The sequence below is a fragment of the Drosophila novamexicana genome, unplaced genomic scaffold (genome assembly GCF_003285875.2).
Source record: "Drosophila novamexicana strain 15010-1031.04,08,12 unplaced genomic scaffold, DnovRS2.1 tig00001433-arrow-arrow-pilon, whole genome shotgun sequence".
Lineage (NCBI taxonomy): Eukaryota > Metazoa > Arthropoda > Insecta > Diptera > Drosophilidae > Drosophila > Drosophila novamexicana.
In genome coordinates, this window is record NW_020824858.1 from 344202 (window position 1) to 365182 (window position 20981).

The window sequence follows — 20981 nt, forward strand, 5'->3', positions numbered from 1 at the left end:
CGTCGCAAATTTTTAATAACATGGCAAACAAATGTTGTGCTAAATTGTCAACATTAACTCGAAAGCTGCCACAGCAGCAGCAGAGGCAACACTTGACAGTGCGGCAACCGCAGCAAGCAGCCATTCACAGATTCTATGGGGCGCACATTTATCATCATGGACTGTTCAGTCCATGCTGCATGTTGCATGCCGCAATTCCGGCTGGCTACCGTTTTCAGACTGCACGCTTTTGACCTGCGCCGGCGCGTGCCACAGCAACAACAGCAACAACAAACAATAGCAACACGAATTGTGAGCGGCCGTTGCCAAATGTTGAACTGGCAGCTTTGATCTTTGATCTTATCGCGGCCAACAGGCAAAAGTGTTAACTGAAACAACGAATGCAGCCCCTCTCTGCCACTGCCGCTTGCCACACATTGGCTGCTTGCCTCTTGCATTGATTAATTGAAATTTCACTTTTTGTGCCTCAATCTTCATTTATTTTGTGGCACTTTAATTGATGCCCCCAATTGAAGCGCACGCCCCGAAAAAAGCATGTTGCAAGTGCCATTTAGGGGCGCATTTGTTGTCGCCTTTAAAGTGTATGCGACACGCCCCATTTGTACGGCCCCTTCTTGTGTTCTTGTGTTTTTGTTGTGCCATTTCGCATACACAAACAATTAGCCGCTGGCCAAAAGTGAGCTGCACCCTCGGCTGTCGGCCGGCCTGGGCCTAATGATATGCCATGTGGCAGGAATGCCAATTACACATGCTAATTGCAACAGCAAAGCATCTCGAGGCAACTCAAGCTTTGTTTGTCTATCAACATGTCGAGTTGCATCTGTAAATGATTTCTCGCGTCTGTCAAACCGAGCTCATTAGCAGCAGATCATTAATTTTAGCAACTAAAATGAGTTTCATTTTGCAAATACGTGTTATGACAGATGGTTCGAAAGATGAATAGGTTGAAGCAAATGAGCAAAATATCAATTTCAATAATTATATAGATTGACGAAGATTAAATACCCTAAACATACATTTAGCAGATGAATGCCTACTCAAATGACAAGAAAATTCCTTTTCTTCACAATTTTTCAAATGCGAACTTTTTGATATAGTTGACAGCTGTTAATAAGTTCTTGCTTAAGTATTTCTTGATCTGATCTGTCTGTCTGTAACTATTGTTACTGTCTGTAACTATCTTTACTGTCTGTAACTATCTCTAATAAATTCTTTAAGCTATGAGGTCTAGTAAGCTTTGCTTAAATGTTTCCTGATCCATATCGACAGCCACGATGATAGAGACAAGTTCGCCTGTGGGCCTCTGTTCCAACTCGTGTATGAATACCTTAAATAATATCGGTCTCCCATATTATATAGCTTACAATCAGTCAAAGCTTGAGCTCCTATATAATAATCGTTTATGTTTTTCACGGTACTCTAAACAAGCCCATTTATTGACAACTTGAATGCACTCCTAAAATTTGCAGATCACTGCGGCTGCCATCTATTTATAATAATAATATACACGTGATAGCTTCTAAAATCTTTTTGCTTGAGTACTCATTGTATACGCATATAATTATGATTATATGCAGGCTAGTGTAGCTAAGAAACATGGCTATGTTTAGGTTCAAGTAAAGCAATAGCTGCTGAGACCTTCAACTATGTCACGAAATATTTATTAGTTAATTTTAAGCATTTACCATCTTCTATTAAATTTTAAAACTTTGTATATTATTTTACCTATTTCAGTCAGACTTTTTCTATTTAAACTCAAGAACACATTAATAATATAATTCCCAACATGTTAACGTTGCTAAGCAACAGAAAGACAAAGTTTGTGCGCCCTCTTACTTACTCCCACGCTTTGTTTGTCTGTCTCTGTTTCGATCTAATCTCTCGTTCTAGTTAACTGTGACAGGCTTAGCAACATTTTGCCCCTGACAACATTCCAGTTGTTGTTGTTGTTGCTGTTGTTGTGGGCAACCGCGAGATGTTGCCATGTCGCCCGCTGCTGCTGGCGTCGACGCGGCGACAAAAAACACGCTGCCAACTGATGCGGCGCACAGCAATGAGTTGCACGTGGATGTCAGCAATGGCAGCAGTTGCAGCAGCTGCTGCACCAGCAACGTGTGGCACGCAAAACCGCGTGGCAGCAGCAACAACAACGCTTCGTATAGGCAAGTTCGGCTTCTGTCTGCACTTCGTGAATGTGAATGTGCCTTGAGCTGAAGATGTTGCTGCTGTGTCGGCTGCTGTTGTTGCTGCTGGTGCGACCAGTCGCTGATAATGTTGCCGCTGGGAAATGTGGCCAAAGAATTGCATTTGGTGCCCCATCGCTGAGCAGCTCTTTCTGCTCAGGCGCTTATCAGTCAACGCTTTTGGCTCATGTCATAAATTATGAGCAAAGCTGCACATACCTCCTCACACACACACCCACACACACACACGCACACTCACACATCCCGTTTCGAATTCAAAGGCAACACTCACGCGTGGTCGCCTCGATAACTCATCCCTCATCCGAGTCACGCCGTCTGCGGTCTCGACATGTTACGCTTGCCTGGCTCTCGAGTTCAGCTAACAGCGGCTAAAAACTTAACTGAATACTGAAAAACCCGCCTTGCATTTCCTGCCAAACTGTGCTGCAGCCCCCGCCCCTTCCCACTATTGCCCTCCCCCACCCAACTGCCAGGTTCACCCACCGCATTGCAAATCATTTTTGAAATGCAGCCACGCACGCAAAAAATGAGCTCGTTTGAAATCCAAACATTTTAGCAGCCTTCTAGCTAAGCATTTTCCACCAAACACCCACCCCACCCCCCTCCCCACTCCCTTCTTTAGCTACTCGTTCTACTCGTTGCCCCCACCAACATTTGCTGCTATTTATTCATTGGTGCGTGTTGCCAAATGCCAAACATTTTTAGATGCGACTGCGAACGATGCTTGTAAATACTTTGCGAGTTGTGCAAAAGTGGAAAAAGATTTGCTGTCGCAGCTGTTTAAGTTGTTGTTGTTGTTGTTGTTGTTGCAGTTGTTGTTGTTGCTATTTGGTATTTGCCAGAGAATGTGCGCGTCTTGGAATTGGTTGCTGCTCGAGTTGTGCACTTTGTTCGGTCGACGGGGAGTGTGGCAAACATTTTTAATGCAGTTTTAATTAATTTTTAGCGCAAAAATAAATGGAATATAAAATATCAACATTAACTGTGACTTTTTAGCCAAACGAAATCAAAAATTAGAGCTACGCAAGAGTTATTTGCACTCTGCTTCGTACTTAATTAAAAGAAAGTATATTTGCTGTTAAAATCAGTGTTGTAAAACGCAGCAAAATTTTAATAGTTCAGTTAATGGCGCGAACCAGCGCGCTGCTTTTGGATGTTGTTCGTAAAGCTCACATCCTTTAAACACAGATTTTGTTGCTAATCAGAACTATAAACCAAAAACCTGCCCCTGTATTAAAAGTTGAATACAAGAAAAGGGTATTTGCAACGTCTTAAGTAAAACTGTGCTTCGCACATTAAGCTGTTGTCATTTAGGAAATCTTCTGTGTCTTGCATAAACTCTTAGAATATGCTAAACAACAATTCACATAATCGAGCATGAAGTAAATCACCTTCCAGCCAGCCCAATTGCCAGCAAACTAGCCTCAAATCACAACAAGTTGTCATAAAACCTTCTCAATCTCTAACAACAACGTTTTACGATGGCAGGCTAGACAGTCCAGCTGCTGTAAACACACCTCCAACTACAAATAGAAGCCATCAATTACTTAAAAAGCATATAAACATTTAAGCAGCAAGAGAAATTATCAATTAGAAGCTCTTTGGCTTAGACCAAGAAGTGCCACTGAAAAGTGCATGAAACTCTAGTGTTTGATATCGTTAAATAAGTTGTTATCATTAAAAAAGATAAGGAAGCTCGGCTCATACTTAAGCAGAGTGGACTTTGAGTGAGTGTGTGGATGCTGGAAACCCAGTTTGAAGGCATGCCTCTCTATGGGATTCTCACATGCACACAAACACACAGTCTCATACACACACATATATGTAAACAGAAATACGAAAGAGCGACGTTTTTACTTACGTTCCACAAACAATGTCCATGTGAATGGAAGGAAACTGGTTGCTGCTTGCACTGTGGTTCATCAACGATTTGCACGGGCTGAAATGAAAGTTGTGCATGAGTATTAAATAAGTATTAAGTAATTAAATAAGTAACACAGAATATTAAATATATAATATAAATCATATCAATCAAAATCGTATCAAGAAACTTCCAATCGACAGAGCAATGCTCTATTCACAGAACAAAAACCGGTTATTCACCCCGCTAATAGACTATGTGGTTAATGTTTCTAAAACTGTAAGAGCAAATGATTCTCAAACTGTATTTGTTATCTGTGCGATTTGTCTAGTCTTCTATCTATTCTGGAGGCTCATTTACACGTAAAAGTTATTTATTTTGGCTCTATAACTTTGGGAAATATCCATTTTCGCATTAACTGAACATTAGCTATGTTTCCATTATCTAGAGAATCAAAATAAATAATTTGCTTTGGATGGACGGAAGGTTGTAGTAACAATAATAATGAGAATAATAATAACAATGATACAAATAATAATAATAATAATATTGATTATAATGATAATAAAAATAATAATGAAAATAATAATAATATTAATAATGAGAGTAATAATAATACTAACACTAATAATATATATTATTATGATAAAATGAATAATAATAATACTAATACTAATGATATCTATTATAATGATAAAATGAATAATAATAATAATACAAATAATAATAATAATAATTAGTATAAAATCATTCATTATAATAATAGTAATAATAATGAGAATAGTAATACAAATAATAATAATGATAATATCTATCATATTGAGCATAATAACACCAATATTAATTATTATTATTATGGAGCGACAACTAGACGGCGCTGCTTAGCCACTGTGCGACGTCGACGTCAGCTGCTGGCTGTGACTTCGAGCAGCCGCTGCCTGCCTCCTGGTTTCCCATCTGACTGCCTCGCTGACTGTCGACTGCCGACTGCCGACTGCCTGGCCTATTGAAATTTATGTGGCCGCTTTTAGTCGTTTACGCTTAGCCAGCGGAAGCGAACGTCGCAATCGCAGTCGCAGTTGCAGTCGCAGTAGAAATCAAAATCGGAATCGGTTAAAGACGTGTTGTGAGTGTGTGTGCATTAATGTGCTTATGTGTGTGAGTGTGTGTATTGTCATCTTTGTTGTTGTGCATTGCTCAGATGCGCTTAGATGTAGGTGCAGCTGTGAGGCCTACGAAAATGTATTTCGTAATGCATTTGAATCTTGTGTAAAGTGAACAAAAGCAGTGCGAAATTAACAAATAAAATTCAACAATTTCTAAATACATCAGAAATTAACTGAAAGCTAGTTGCAGCTGGAAGAGTTCAAACGAAGCAATTGGCTAATTAACATTTGGAATTTGGCATTTGCCACAAAGCGAGCAGCATTTGTGGCAAACCTGTTGCTGCCGCAGCTGTTGACACTCTCGAAACGGATAAATTCCAGAGCCAAAAAGCCATTCTAAAAGGTTGGTAAAAACAGAAAACAAAAGAAGAGAAATAATATGCTAATATCTAAAGCATTTGCTGTAATCATCTAATCGCGTGTGCGGCCACAAAACAAGCCATTTAAATTAATCAACCTGACATGCGACTAACTAACTGACTTCAACTAACTATGCAAATGTTATTGAGGAAGTCAAAGAACACAAAAGAAAAACTCGTAACTGTAACATTCTGCTGGTCGCTTGTGGCCAGAAGAAGAAGAAAAAGAAGCAGAGGAACATGTTTTTGGTGCAGGTTTTTGCCAAGCGTGAGAAAATTCACAGCGCATTAATTAGCAAAGAAATCATTTTAAGGTAATCGACAATGCGGGTAGGCTAAAACCCAATATCCCCCCGCCGCAACCCGCAATCCGCAAGCCTTCCTTTCGGTCTGCAGGTCTGCATGCGCCTGGCCACATGTGAGTGTCGCTGTGGCCTGTGATTGGAATTGGATAGCAACAAAAAAAACTAATTGCTTGAAAATTAAAAACGTGTCAGCTGACACGCTACCAACCTCAAAGACTGCAGCTGCCTGCAACTGCCCGAGTCGCAAGAAGTGCTGCATGATTGTAAAATGGAACTTTAACTGCCTTACAATTAAAAGAATTTGCATGCAACATTTTGTACAGTGTAGACACGCAGCGAAATGCCGTTACAGGGAATAGTTTAAAAAACGTTTTCTGCTTTAAATTTGCAACATTTCGCTCTTAAATTAAGTTTAGAATAAATCTTGATTCAAAAGTAAACAGCAACAAGAATTATTACACAATTTTGCAGACTTAAATTGAAAAAAAAAAAATCAAATAAATATTATAAACTTTTGTAGACTTAAATTAAACAAAATAATTAAATAATTATTAAAAGATTTTGCAGACTTAAGATAAACAAAATAGTAAAACATTTATTACAAGATTTTCTAGACTTGAATTAAACAAAATAAATAACATTTATCACAAGAGTTTCCAGACTTCAAACAATCCAAATAAAAATAATATTATTACAAGACTTCGCAGGCTTGAAATAAGCAAAAAGCACACGAATTTTCATGCTTAAGATAAGCAAAATATTTTTAAATTTAGTAAACAACATTTTCTTAAACTACGATACGATTTTCGGTACTTAAGAAAAACGTTCTTGTAAGGGGAATTTCTATAAATATTAAGAAAGTCGAGCTTTTGCTTTTCAAAAGCCTTTGCACTTGATTTGAGTACAAAATTCTTGAATTGTAGCCCAGAATATAGCTGAAAAAATATTTTTAAATTTAAAGCTTTCAACAGTTTTCGCTCATTTTTCACCTTTGTACAAGCAAACACACACACACACACATATACGTGCACTTCATGGCCAAGCCAAAACAGTGCAAAAACAATTTCAGTTTCCATAGAGGGGCATAAATTACAGCTGAGCAATGCGTGTTGCTGCACAGCGTGTTGCAAGACTGCTAAAGCAGGCAGAAAAACAACCAAAGCAAAGCAAACCAATTCGTACAGACTCATTAAGGTTTTAATTTACAAGTTTAAACAGAGATTTAAGCGTTGCGATTTATATGCGTCCAGCGACAGGCAATAATCAATGGCATTGGCAACGGCAACAGCAACAGCAACAGCAACAAGGCGGCAATCACGCAGGGCAACATCGGCAATAAGAAGAACAATATGCGCCAGTGTCCACCTACGCAGTCCAAGAAACAAAAGCCGAGACTTTTAGGCCGGGCCAAGAGGACAGCAACAACAACAACAACAACATACATGACAGCAACAGCAACAACGACGCCAACGACAACGACGACGACGACGACGATTTGTGCAAATGGAGCGACATTAATGTTTGGGACATGAGCAACATGTAAGCGATAGGTAAACGAGGCGGGGCGAAGGGGGGCCTGCGGGCCTTGATGGGCTTTAAAAATGCAGCATTGATTAAACACAGCTTGACAGGGCTCAATGATTGCCTTGGCCAACTGATTGCAGCTGCTGCTGACCTTAGACAACAGCAGCAACAACAGCAACAACAGCAACAACAGCAGCAACACCTGCAACACACGGCCGCCAATTACACACAGAGAACTGGGCTTAACTGAACTGGACGCACGTGCATGTGATTTGAAGAGTGCAAAAACAAAGAATAAACGAAACCGTTCTAATTTCTCAACTGTCAGTGGCAAAGAGGCAATTCCAACAGACCGGGCCAACAAAAGCCGCACCGAACTCGTTAGCTTTGCTGCTTTGGATGTTGCAATTATGTAGCCAGCGTTTACAAAAGAAGGTCGTCATCGTCGTCGTTATTGTTGTTGCTGTTGCTGTTGCCGTTGCAGTTGCAGTTGTTTTTGCTGCTGGCTCATGTCTTCATTTTGGGCTTTTTGCTACACATGTTGCTGGCGTGCACAAGCAACAGCAGCAGCAGCAGCATTGCCTTTTATTTGTTTGTGCTGCCAACACTTTTGGCCTTTGGCGTTGACGCTAACCCCAACCGCGTCTAGCCAGCCCGAGCCGAGCCGCACACCCTTGTTGCCTTTATTAAGCCAAAGTCACTTGCTGCAACGGCAACAGCAACAACAGCAGCAGCAGCAACAGCAACAGCAGCAACAACAAAGCGTGGCCTGCAATCGCAGCGCGTTTTTTAATAGTTTTTAGCTGCAAACAAGTTTTTTTTTGTTCATATATTCTTTTTATTTTTGTGAGCCCGGCTGCTGGCACTTTGGGCCCCTCCGGTGTTGACGTCGCCGCTGGTTAAAGATTTTTTTCTCTAATTTGCGCCGCTTTAATTTTGCCTTTTTATTTGCAACACTTGTCGTTTAAATGCAGCAGCCGCAGCAAAGTGTTGCCAATAAATTAAATGCAATGCAAGCAGCGAGGAAAATCTGGAGAGCAAAAAAATTAACGATAAATTCATATTTTGATCTAGACGAAGCTGAGATACACTTGGGGAAATGTCAGAAGCTGCTGTGAGAAAGATGAATGCTTGCTGTGTGCACTTTTTGTTTTGAGAAAGATAATTTATATAACTTGCAACTTATTTATTTATTTGTTTTTAGATATTAAAAAAGAAAACGTCATTTAGCTTGAAGTTAATTATCGAAGAAATTTGAGAAGTAAACAAAAGTTTGTTCCACAAATGCGGATGTTCATTAAATATGTCATTCTATCAGCCAAAACAAACTCTTTCATTTATATTGAGACAGATAAAGCCCATAATACGATCACATTATAAACAAACAAAGTTAGTTAAACAATTTTGCACTCAAATATAGACCCGACCTTATAAGCAAACGCAGTTAAACAATATGAATTCATATATGGACCCATAACCCGAAGCTTTTCTTCGCCTTTGCAGTTAAAGTGCTGCATGTTTTGACAAACTCAATAAGAGGCGCATTAGGCTTCCTGTTAGGGTAGCTGCGAGAGAGCCTCGAGAGTAGTTGGAGCCAGTGTGCGGCATGGTTGGAAATTATCTATGTGGCCGGCAATTCTCAGTTCTCATTCGTTTTGTGGCACGACGCAATCGCAACAAATGGCATTTTTATTGATATTTCGGTCGGTTTGCCTGGCAGCTTCATGTTGAAATATGCGCCGCCACCTGTTGATTTTGTTTGCAGATTGGCCAAGACACACAGCGCACAGCCTCTTGGCCAAGCACTTGCCAGGCACTTGGGCTCCGACTCCGGCTCCGACGCCGACTCCGGCTGCAGCTGGAGCCAAAGGGGACTCGTGATTTGCAGCACAAATTAAAAGCGAGGGCGATGCATATAAATAGCAATTTGGACAGACGAATTAAGCCAAATGACTCCAAGTACACAGCCAAAGTTGTAAACTTGTCGTGTCACAGAAATGAGCTGAAGTTATGTCAACAGCGTGACTCGAAGGTGGAGTGTGTGTGTCTGTGTGTATGTGTGTGTGTGTGTGCTGAAGGAAGCCATGAGAAAGTCATACATTCCACGTGCATAACCCTCGGGAAACTTGAGCCAACTTGCATTTGACTTAAGTACGGTTAGAACTTTTCAAGTTGCCTCATTTTTTAACTAATAAAGTGGCTATTAATTTTAATTTAACTTGACAACTTAATTTCGTTAACTAACCTAATAAAACACTCAAGTGCATATAAGTAGAACTATGAAAAAACGTTTAAGGAAATAAGTTGAACATCATTCATTATTCAGAAATCGTTAAGCTTCAAATGAAATGAATAATTCATTAAATATGTATATGCACTCATTTTTAACCCTATGCATTCAAAACTATTTATTAGAGCTGAAAATGCAAAAATAAAAATCGCTGGTTCAATTCATAGCTCGAACTAGCTCTCTGCCTTTGGGTTCAGCTCTTAAAGCGGAATATTCTTCATTCTTTATCCTTAAATATTTTAAATGTAATAAATCAAGTTTAAAACGAATCGATTTAAGCCTAGGATATATACAGTTTTTTCTATAAAATTTCTTGATCCTTGATAAGATCACAATTTACTCCTAAAACAAAGCCAGATATATATTAATTTCTATAAAATTTCTTGATCCAATTTCAGCTCTCATATTAGAAACATTTCTACTATTCATTTTATTTATTTAAAGTTCTTTCACAATCCAATTTTCTTCTGCCAGTCCAATCTCCATATTAATCTGAACTATTTCAACACTTCTTCAGATATTTTTTTATGAGCTTTGATAAACTGAGACTAATTTGTAAAAGTAAAGTCTTCTTCAAATATGCAACAACTCAATTGAATGCAGCGCACAACATTGTATTTTATCAACTGTTATCAGGTGAATCAAACGTCTGCAGCCAATTAGGTGTCCCCCTTGGGAGCGACACGTTCTGTTTGGTTGCACTGAGATAAGCCCTAAGATATGGCAACAAATGCATTTGGAGTGAATTATGGACTACTTGTTGACAGACGACCGACAGGTAAGATAAGTAAGACGCTGATAAGCAACAAATTTGACAGACACAGGCCAACTGAGAGGCAGGTAGAAAAGATGTCAAAATGGGCACTAAAATAGTGCCAAGAACTCGGACAATTGTTTTGGCGGGGGAAAAATCCAAAGCAATCACAGGTACACAACGCGGCACAGTCAGAAAACCAGTTTAAGCGAGCATTTTTATTGTATTTTGCGCTTAATTAAAAGACAATCAAAAAGCTGCTAACGCAGCTGCCGTAAGAGCCAAACCAATTCAGATGAAAACCGCGAAGGCCCCAGGTCCATCACAAACCGGGACAATGCGACGCAGCTGGAGATGCACGAAACCTGCTTCAATGAGCTAGAGTGCTCTGGTCAGGCGTGCACGACTTGAAGACACCCTAAGCCTGGACTGTATAACAATTTCTACCTTCTCGTGCACTCAAACAAACATACGTATATTCTTTATGCAGCGAATGGACTTCACCTTTCTCCCAGTTACACAGTATGGGAGATGCTTAAGGTCCGATCTTCATGAAACATTTACCGCCTAAAAATGGTATTCCAAAATATATTCAAACCGAAGCGAAACACTCTACTTATGTCAAGTTCTTAAAGAATTCTTGGAGATATCAAAGATTTTGGGTATCCATCTATTATAATCCTCGAGCTATCTCCGTATTCCAAAACCGATATCTACATACCATTGGACCTGGCTTGATCAATTCAGTTCATCTTACTGATCAAAAATATATATACGGGAGTAGAAAATACTTTCTTCTGCCTAACGCAAACACTTGCACCCAAGCTATCTACCCTGCTTACCCATTTTCTATTATATTGGCCTGTTTACGAGCTAAAGACTTATAAATATTTACACGATATGCGTAGGAGAAGGAGAGATGGGCAGGGGGAAAGCAGCGGCAGAGTAACGCCTCTTAATGAAATGCTAACGATATACATTGGAAAATCTGAAAAAAGAGAAAACCCCAAAACGTAGCCAAAAGAGTTTCATATTACGCAAACTGTTTTCCCTCAACAAAAGAAAATTATGTAAATGCTGGAAAATTGTTTTGGCCATTCGCGCTGTTGCCCAGCAATTTCGCCAAATCAATTTTTGGCCCCACCCACCGAGTAAGCTGGCTGCCCCAAAAAGGGCGTGGCAGCCAGCAGCCGGCAGCCAGCGAAGGCTTATAATAATAATTGAATACATTGACGCCGCCAGCAATATTTTGACGATTTTGCAATTGAATTGAGCAACCTGCAACAGCAGCAGCAGCGGCAGCAACCGCATCCGCATCGGAGGCGGAGGCTAAGCCAGGGGCGTGGCAGCGGCGCGGGTTGCGGCAGGTGCACATTGCGGCTGGGCGAAAAAGCTGGCCAAGTGGAAATGCGCTACATAATCAAATGTTGTTCTTGTTGTGGTTGTTGCTCTTGGTAAAGCCCCGCAGTTATTGGTTGCTTATTAATGTGGGTCTAGGCTTTTAGGCCTCGTAGTCGGGAGTAGAGAACAGGGGGATGGGCATATCGAGCTATGCTAAAAGGTTTTAACAGAAGAGAAAAGGCCTATGAAAAATTGCGAGCTAACACGCTTCGTCGTGGCACATCAATGAAAATGTGGACTGTATCTAAAAGGTGGCATATCTGGACTGTATCTTTAAGGTGTCAAATCAAAAATCTACCGATAAAAGTGCTTTTAGTCGATTTAATGTTTGACTTGTGAGAATTCTGATCACAGCTGTGTTTCTTCTTCCCTCTGCTCCATGCATTGCCTAGTTGAGATCATTTAGCTGACAATCATATATGTGATTATATAAAACCAAAATTATAATACTCTCTCCTATCGAGTGAATATCTATTAAGTTGATAAGAGTTCGACTTTTTCGAACAAAATACTATTTATCAAACATAAGCTTTACTTCGAAACTCAATGACAATCGGGCTCTGTTTACGGCCAAGACTTTTCGACTGCTTCAACTTAATCAAACCTTAAATATGTTAACTAACTTGCCACACTTTGAATTATCTGTCTCGAACGACCACACAGCAAAGTGATTAAGTTCCCCCCGTCAGCCCCCACCAGCCGTGACTCGTCAGCTTATTTATGCGCATGCAACTGTAGCTCTTCATCAAAATAATGTAATTATCCAAATTGTTTTCTTTGAAATTTGTTTACATCATTTTTTACTGCACTGCAATATGCTAAAATGCCAGCATGCAATGCGAAACGGTTCCCGTTAAGAGCCACTTGAAGTTGAAGCTGCACTCGCTGCCAGCACATGAGCACCAACCGGGGGGACAGGCATTGGAGCAGGGACTGGAACATGGGCATGCTGCAGGGTGCAGGGTGCTGGGCGAGCTGGCGGGGACAATTGTACAGCAGCCACAGCACCAGCAACAAACCCGACCGAGCAGCTTTGCCACTGCCAAAACAACACACGAGTGCTGCAGCTTCAATTTTATACAACAGCAACAACAGCAACACATCATCTGCATCCGCATCCGCATCCGCAAATATCCTCGTTCTCATCCTGGCGCCCCAATGCAGCGGCATAATCTTCATTATCATTAAAGCCGCGCGCGGCAAGCGCCGCTAAACTGTTAAACTCTTTTTGCATACCCTGTATCCAGTGAAAATGGGCACCGAAAAATGTGGGTATGCTGATTTTGTGCAGCTGTATGCAACAGACTGAAGAGTGCAGCGCTCATCTTTTGTATATATTAGGCAGAAGAGATTTATCTTTTGCATTTTCGATAAGTCTATCTACATTCTCATAATCGATAAATATCGTTCATACAATTGCTGGTGATAATAAATACTTAAAGTTTACGTAAAAAAATACATAAGCTGGTGATGACAAATGCCTAAAAATTACTATGTGTTTGGTATATATACACAAGTAAATACCCTTCACAACCGCCGCATATGTATTTCACCTAGTTAAATACAGGGCATCCACAAGTCGTTCAACCTCGACTCGATCACTCTTGTTTCAGCTTCCGTTCTGATTTTATTTCTCTTTTTCTGTTCCCCCTCTTTTGCATGCTAAACTCGCTCGCATGTGCCAGATAGTATAAGCACATATAAGTATATAGCAGCATTATCCAACCCAGCGCGCATTTTAATTGCATTCCACATAATACACACACTCACACACGCACACACACTCACAGAGTATCTCAACCGAGTTTGTTCGCGTTTGTTTTTCAACTCGAGCATCAATTTCATAATGAAATATTTTTAGCAAGCCCCAAAAAAAAAATTGTTTGTTATGCTGTGTAAACGTTGCTAAATGTAAAGGACTCCATAATTTGAGCGTGAATTTTTAGCATTTATAAAATGAGATAATGAAGTTTCACATAGTTGTAAAATATAAATTGGATTTTGTGAATCCCAATCCAAATAAAATTGTAAAAATTACGAATTAACATTTTTCATATGCTAAATGAAATCAAACTCTCTGTGTTTATCAGGCGACGCATAGTTAATTATCGGCAGGGCATTATTAGAACTGAAATATTATTGAAGGTATACATGTTCTTTTATACCGTCTTCCTAACATACTCCAATTATTCTTCCCGCTGTGCTGCCAATAAAAAGCAAATATTTTTTTTAATTCGCCGTTCTATGCGATTCTCATGAACTCAAGTAAGCCTTGCAAGTTTTCATAATTTGATAAAGAGTGTTAGATTAACAAGTTGTATTATCAATCAAAAAAAGTTTTATTTCTTATCTTACGCTCTATCTCTATCATTATCTCTATCTCCATCTTTATATCTCTCGAGAGATCGGCTCTATATCTATTTCTATCTCTTGCTCTATCTCTGTCTCCCTCTTTCTCTTAATTTGTTTAAGTATTTTTTCTCTTGCTCTTTTCTTATCCCTTTTTTTGCTTTTATTATTTTTCATGTAATGTGTGTCTACTGGAAATAGGTACGAACATAGATCAAAACATTTTAGAACTGAAAACAGGCTATTTCCTAGAAAAGTTGTACGAAATTGTTTAAAATACATCAGATTTTAAGTTTTCTCACCAAGAGTCTTGCATGTTGCTATTTCTTTAGCGACTGCCTGTCAAAATAGTTGACTCTCAAATTGCAGCTGTTGTACTTGAATGCATTTAGGAATTGAGCCGGAAAAGCTCTTAACTATCAACATTTGTAGCGCCATTAGAAAGCAGTTTTCCAATTGCCCCAATGCTTGCGAGGCAAGTGTAAAAGCCGCACTTGAGCAACGTCAAAGACAAGTGTGTGCCTCCGTTTCCACATGGGATAAGATGTGCCAGAAGATGTGATACGAGATGCGATGTGAGATGCGATCAGTTGGCGGTCTAATTGCTTTGAATTTTGACTGCCAGTCAGCTGTCTCTCTGGGCATGGCAGCCACTTGGAGTGGAGACATGGCAGTGGCTGCTGGGATTGGATTTGAGATTGGGACCTGGGATTGGGTTAAGTAGGCGCCCGAGCAGAGCTGCTATTGTGGGAATCGCATTTATCACAATGCAGGAAACGCAGGAAAAAGCCACTAAATTGTCCGCTGTCAGCGTGGAGCGGCATGTCAACAACAATAATAATCGTAATAACCAACAGTGCAGCATGTCCCCGTGCTGTTAGTATGTGAAATACATAGTACATATCAAACTATTAAGGCCATGTGCTGCCCCAGCAGCAGGAGGATGGGGAGGCGGAGTTGAAACGAGAAGTGGGAAGGAGCCCAGGCGCCGAGCAGGTTCAGCGGCTGCTTGACAGGCAACGCGGTGGGGCAATCAAGGCGCACACAAATCTGCCCCGCTCTCGCCCTCTCCCTCTCCCAACCTCTGCCTCTCTCCCTCTCTGCCCCTCTCCGACTGTGAGACAACGATTTACTTTGCGAATCGTCGTGTGGGGCGACCCGTCTGCAGTCGTAATAGTCGTGTTTGTTGGCGAATGAACTGGATATTGGCCGCTAAGAATAGAGCTAGTCAGAGCCAAAGCAGACAATGCTAGGCCAAAGGACAGACGTTTTGTGCTGCCGCACAAGGTTGCCAGACTGTTTTAGTTCGGCAATAGGCTAAAAAATGGCAAAAGTGAATTTGTTGGTTGCGAGATTTAAAAGATATATGAAAAAAAGTAAGCCAAACTTTTAATAAAAGTGGCACCAATTGCCCAAATGTAGGTCTGCATAGCTGGCAAGGTTGCCAGATTGTTATAGTTGGGCAATTGGCTAAAAAATGGCAACAGTGAAATTAGTGTTGGTAAGCATTTAAAGAAATCTGGACAAGTTTGTTAGTTAGTTGGAAACCCACCCATTTACAATTAACACAACAATGACTTAGCGAGAGCCTAGTTCTAGATTTCCATTAACTATTTACAGCATTTAAAATTGTTTTTATTATATTTGACTATAATAACAATCGCTTTTATGGGACGCATAGCAACACCGCGTTGATTTTACAACAATCCATCAGCCTTGCCGGGCAAACACTTCCTCGGGCCGAATCACCCGAAATTGCCCAACTTGATTAGCAATTCCAATTAGAAGTTTTCTCATTTCTGACAGGCATGGCATTCACCATGCCGAAAGCCAAGAGCCGGCAACAATTTCCAGCCGTGACTCCACAACAACATTATCATCATCCACAATATCATCATTATAATCATCATCATCATCGTCATGTGGCATGCACAATAAAAATAAACAGATCATAAATAATATATGAATTCAATTCATATCCGAAAGGATTTGCGGTTAAGATGCCACGCACAAATATGGACAGAAAAAAAAAATGAAAGAAAACAAGTTCCAGTCAGAATTGAACACCGAATACTATAGTGTGTATAGACTGTAGCGTAGAATTGAAGAATTGAGCTCAAGATCGCGTAGATGCGCGCCGCAAAAGAAAACAAGAAAAACACGTAGCCGGCTGTGGCCTGCCTCTGTGCCTCGCTCTCTGTCTCTGTCTCAGTCTCAGTCTCAGTCTGTTGCATCTTTCAACTCACTTTTTCACAATTTCCCGATGCCGGTTGTGAAATTTGCCAGAGCATCGAATGTTTCATGGCCAAGTTAGCAGGCGCACAGCAAACCGAGCAGCAGTTGCCCGGCCTAGCTAACCAGCCAGCCGAAGCCGCAGAGCGCGATCTACGAGAGGCCATCATTAACTCGAATGTTGCTGCTGTTGCAGTTGCAGTTGTTGTTGTTGTTGTTGTTGGCGTTGGCTACATGCAACATGCAACAGCAATTCAAGTTCAACGAAAGGCAACGAGTTATTGTTTCTATACAAGATTCTTTCCACTTATTACACAAGTCATCAGCGAGCCGCAACGTCATCGTCATCGCTGTCATCTTTTGACATCACTCACAGATCTTCCACAGATCTATCTCTCTCTCTCTCTCTCTGTGTCTGATCTTTGCCCCCAAATTCAGACAGGCGTTGCCGCATCATTATCAACCGATTGTACTGTGTATATCCACATACAGCTACCGTATCCTGTCGCCAGCTCAACACAATTCGATGTACCGGAAAGTGACGCGCACATCAAAAAATTACGCTGCCTGCCCCTGCGACCGCGGACAACCTGAAGATTTCAACCTACACTCAGAGAAATATATCATTCGAAATTTAAGCAAAATAATATTTTAAGTCAAGTTAAACAAGCAGAAAAGGGACTTCTGGTACAGCTGCTTTGCCGTTTCTGTTGTTGGACGATTAGAATTCTCAACAAGTTAAAGCTACGAAGAGCAGACAGAGCATTTACATTCCTTGAGTCCCTAGCAGAGCCTAACTTTGATAGATTCGGGTATTGCTAGAAATAGCTATGCAGACAATCTTTTAAATTGATGTTGTACACATTACGATTATTAAGATTAGTGAATTTCGAGTCCCAAGATATCCACTGGATAATACCTAATCCAAGCATGTGCATATAATGTAAGTCAAGCTAATCTAATCGTGTTTTGACACTTGTTATTAGATTTTTAGAGCTAGGGAAAATTCTGTAAAAAAGATATTTAATCTTAGATTAAGAAAGATTTAGCGTGGCATTTTTGCACAATACTCAGTAAATTAAAGTTATATAAAGTAAAGTCTAAAGTAGAGAAGAGTACTTAATATTTTCTCCAAGTGCATCAGTTGCATTTGGATGGTGTTGCAACTGTCTGGATTTGTTGCTGCGGCCGCACCTTTGATGCCACTAATTGTTAATTAATGGAATGCAGGCGGCATGTGGCCTGCATGTGGCCCCGGCACATTGCCTTGTAAGATTAGCGCTCCAGGGTCTTAGCCTGGCCAATGCATATCGGCAGATTACCTGAAGCCCAAGCGCCGCTTGGCTCAGCGCCTTAATTCGATGCGCAGCATTAAAATGGAAATTAAATGCCAGTTTTATATCATTCGCAGTCATCACAAAACTTTAAAAAATGTAATTATAAACATTTTTTTTTTTGATTATGAAATAAATGGAAAGCCTATACAGAGTTCAGCAAAGCCAAGAAATATCGCTGGAAAATAGCTTTGATTGAAATTATATTACTTAGTTCCATTTGAAAGAAAATTTGTAGATAGTTTAAGCGATTGATACAGGGAAAATAGGTTAAATCGCCTTTTTAACTTCTTAGCGATTATTTGGCGATATTACTAATTATTAGAACAAAGAGAAAAATTGAAAATTTTGACTAGGGCTTATTGGTGGATTATCTATCAAGCAGGCGATAAATTGCAGAAAGGAAATAATCTATTAGTCAATTACATTTCTATTCTATTCTATTCAGAAATACACAGAAGAGAAAGTGTATTAAAAGGCGACACGAAAGCGATAAAAAAGCGATTTAGTAGATATCGATATAGAAAATTGCATTGTTTTTAAATCTTTGCTAACAATAAAACAGTTTTCCATACAAATACTCGAATGTTTAACTTCAACAAATTACGAAAACTACTTTTGGAAATCTAAAGTTGAAATTCGCTTATAGAGTCGACGGCGCAGAATGCGTAGTTTCCGCTGCCCGACTCGCTTATAAGTTGGCTGCTTTCCCAAAAACAGACTGAAAACTTTTCTTCAGATACAACTCTTTTGTCTGTATTTGTGATTGTGTGTGTGTGCTTTAGCAGCTCGCATCATCTGTTGACAGCAAAAGTAACTTAAGATCCCGCAACCAAATCATGTGACTGAGTGTAGCCGCATTTCTCAAGCGTTTCAGTTGTCTCCAAGGTGCTTATCGATACCCCACGATGTTTGAGCAGAAAGATGCCGCAGCCGGCGATGGCACACCTTAACTTTGCACGCCGGGCTGCACTTTGCATCTGTCATTGTTCGGCTTCAACCCGCGGCCACCACCCACCCAGAATCAAGCAAAGGGAGAGTGCACGACTAGCAGATGCCCTGTACACACTTTTAGTAAGTGATTGTGAACGTCTTTTCTTTATACGCAGAAACATCCATTCTTGAATAACTTGTGCGATAAGTCTGAAACCTTCAGCACATAAAGATGCTAATCAAATATTTGTATACACGAAAAGTCAAGCATGGGCATTATATATCCAATAAGGGAAATATACTTGTTCCGTTTACGCTATCAACAGCTCTAGAAATCCAAAAATCGGTTATGCAAATCAATATTTATCGATTTTCAGCCGATTTCCAATTTACCCGATTTATCGATTACTTGAAACACAACTTTTCTTTATGTGTTCGCAGATAGCTTCTTCTGCCTGTTGGATTACACACCATTTGTCACTTATTTACAATGCTTACAGGGTATCAAAAGGAAACGCAGAAACATATTTCATTTTCAGCTTCAACGAGGCAAAAGTTTTTCAATCTCCCAGAGATGCATCTGCCCACCTGGCCACCCGGCCAAGCATCCTTTCACCAAAGCCCACACTTGCTCAGGCCACAAACTGTGTCATCAGACGGCGTTTGTCGCATAACTTTTATTGAACTGTCGCAAAATATACGGGCAGCGGGTGGCGGAGGCGGAGGCCAAAAGGGGTTGGCGAAGGTGACAAGTGGCAAGTCAAAAGCCGCAGACATTTGTATAAATTATTACAGTTGCATGCGTTGGCGCCTCGGGAAGTGTTTGACTATTTGGCCACCCCCCCAACTATGCACTCCCTCCTGCGATATGCATTTATGATTGCATGTGACATTTGCATGCAACCCCCTTTGAACTAGCTGTGGAAATCGCAGCGCAACAGCTGACAACAGCTGGGCCCGGGGCGTGAAAAATGTGTACGTTATTTTTTGCGAGCTTCTTTCACCAATTGCGGCCAAGTTGTTTCCAGCAGCTCTTTGCTTTGGCATTTGCACGACACAATCATTAAATAGCCATGGCCAAGTGCTGACAACAACAACAACAACAGCAACAACAATAACAACAACAACAGCAACAACAAATTACAAGCGCACATTGTCAACGTTGCACTTTAGGCGACATAAATTTCATGTACATGGCCACAAAGCAACACGGAGGGCACTACAACAAAAAAAATCCACTCAAAATAATCTAGACGAGTGTGTTAGGCTAGACAGATACCCTGTAGCTAGAAGCGAGTTGGAACGAATCTCTTCTGAGCTGTTGAGCACTCAGCCCGTAGTTTTGGGCACGAAGAGCCAAAAAGATTGGGCGGAATGTTGACCAAAATATGCCGAAAAGTTGGCTAACAAATTCCAAGAAGTTGGTTAATTCGCGCAGGCACAATGGTTCCCAAAATGTTGGCCAATATATAGGCCGGTAACGACCAAGTATTGCTAAAAAGTTGCTCAGACAGAAAAGCAGGCATAGCTAGATCGACCAGCTGTCGATCAGCATCAGGAATGTATATATTTATATAGATATTGAGGAGTAGCAGCAAGTACTTCCTGCTGCCTTTTACATACAAGCAATATACCCTTTTGTAGACATTTTTAATGGGCATAGGGTATAATAAAAAGAGGTCCGCAGCAGCAGCAGCAACAGCCATGAGGTGTCAATGTACAATTGCAACAACAACAACAAAAACAACAACAACAACAGCAACAGGAACTGGCAAAACAAAGACGCAATTGTTGTTGTTGTTTTTGTTGTGGCATGCCAAATGTGGACACGACGCCAAGCAGCCGCCTGACAATGTGGTCCTCGCCCTTGCGGCTCAACTACACCTCGGCGGCAACTGCTACTGCAATTCCTACTGTTACTGCTACTGCAACTCCAACTGCTGCTGCAGCACGACGCCGCGATTTCAAAGCATTTCTCGCTGTTCTATTGACACACGCGACGTATGAGTAACGTCTTGGAATGTTGCCGCCGTCAATGTTGTCTTCGTGGTCGCCGCCGCATTCCGTAATTACGCAGCATTAGCACAACAAATCGAGCGAACAGCATTGCATTTAATTAGTGGTAGAAGCTGCAGCAGCAGGAGCAGAAGCTGAAGCTGAAGCCACAGCAGCAGCAGCAGCATCAACTAAAGCGAGACCAACAGCAAACATGTCAAGGAACATTGTTGGCATAATTCATAATTGAATTGCAATTGCAGCCCGCGTGAAG

The 20981-nt window shown here is 40.7% G+C and overlaps 1 protein-coding gene across 2 annotated transcripts in view; it reads left to right on the forward strand.

Moving 5' to 3' along the window:
- The window catches only part of LOC115767668 (protein sprint), a 267104-nt gene that overhangs the window by 228751 nt on the left and 17372 nt on the right, over positions 1 to 20981 (forward strand). The window contains exon 1 of one of the 2 annotated variants that reach the window (XM_030711956.1): positions 5287 to 5574. The exons of the other annotated variant lie outside the window; for it this stretch is intronic. The gene's annotated coding sequence lies outside the window, so the exon portion shown is untranslated. Of the gene's footprint in view, positions 1 to 5286; positions 5575 to 20981 lie in introns of those variants that run through there. 2 annotated transcript variants of the gene reach the window in all.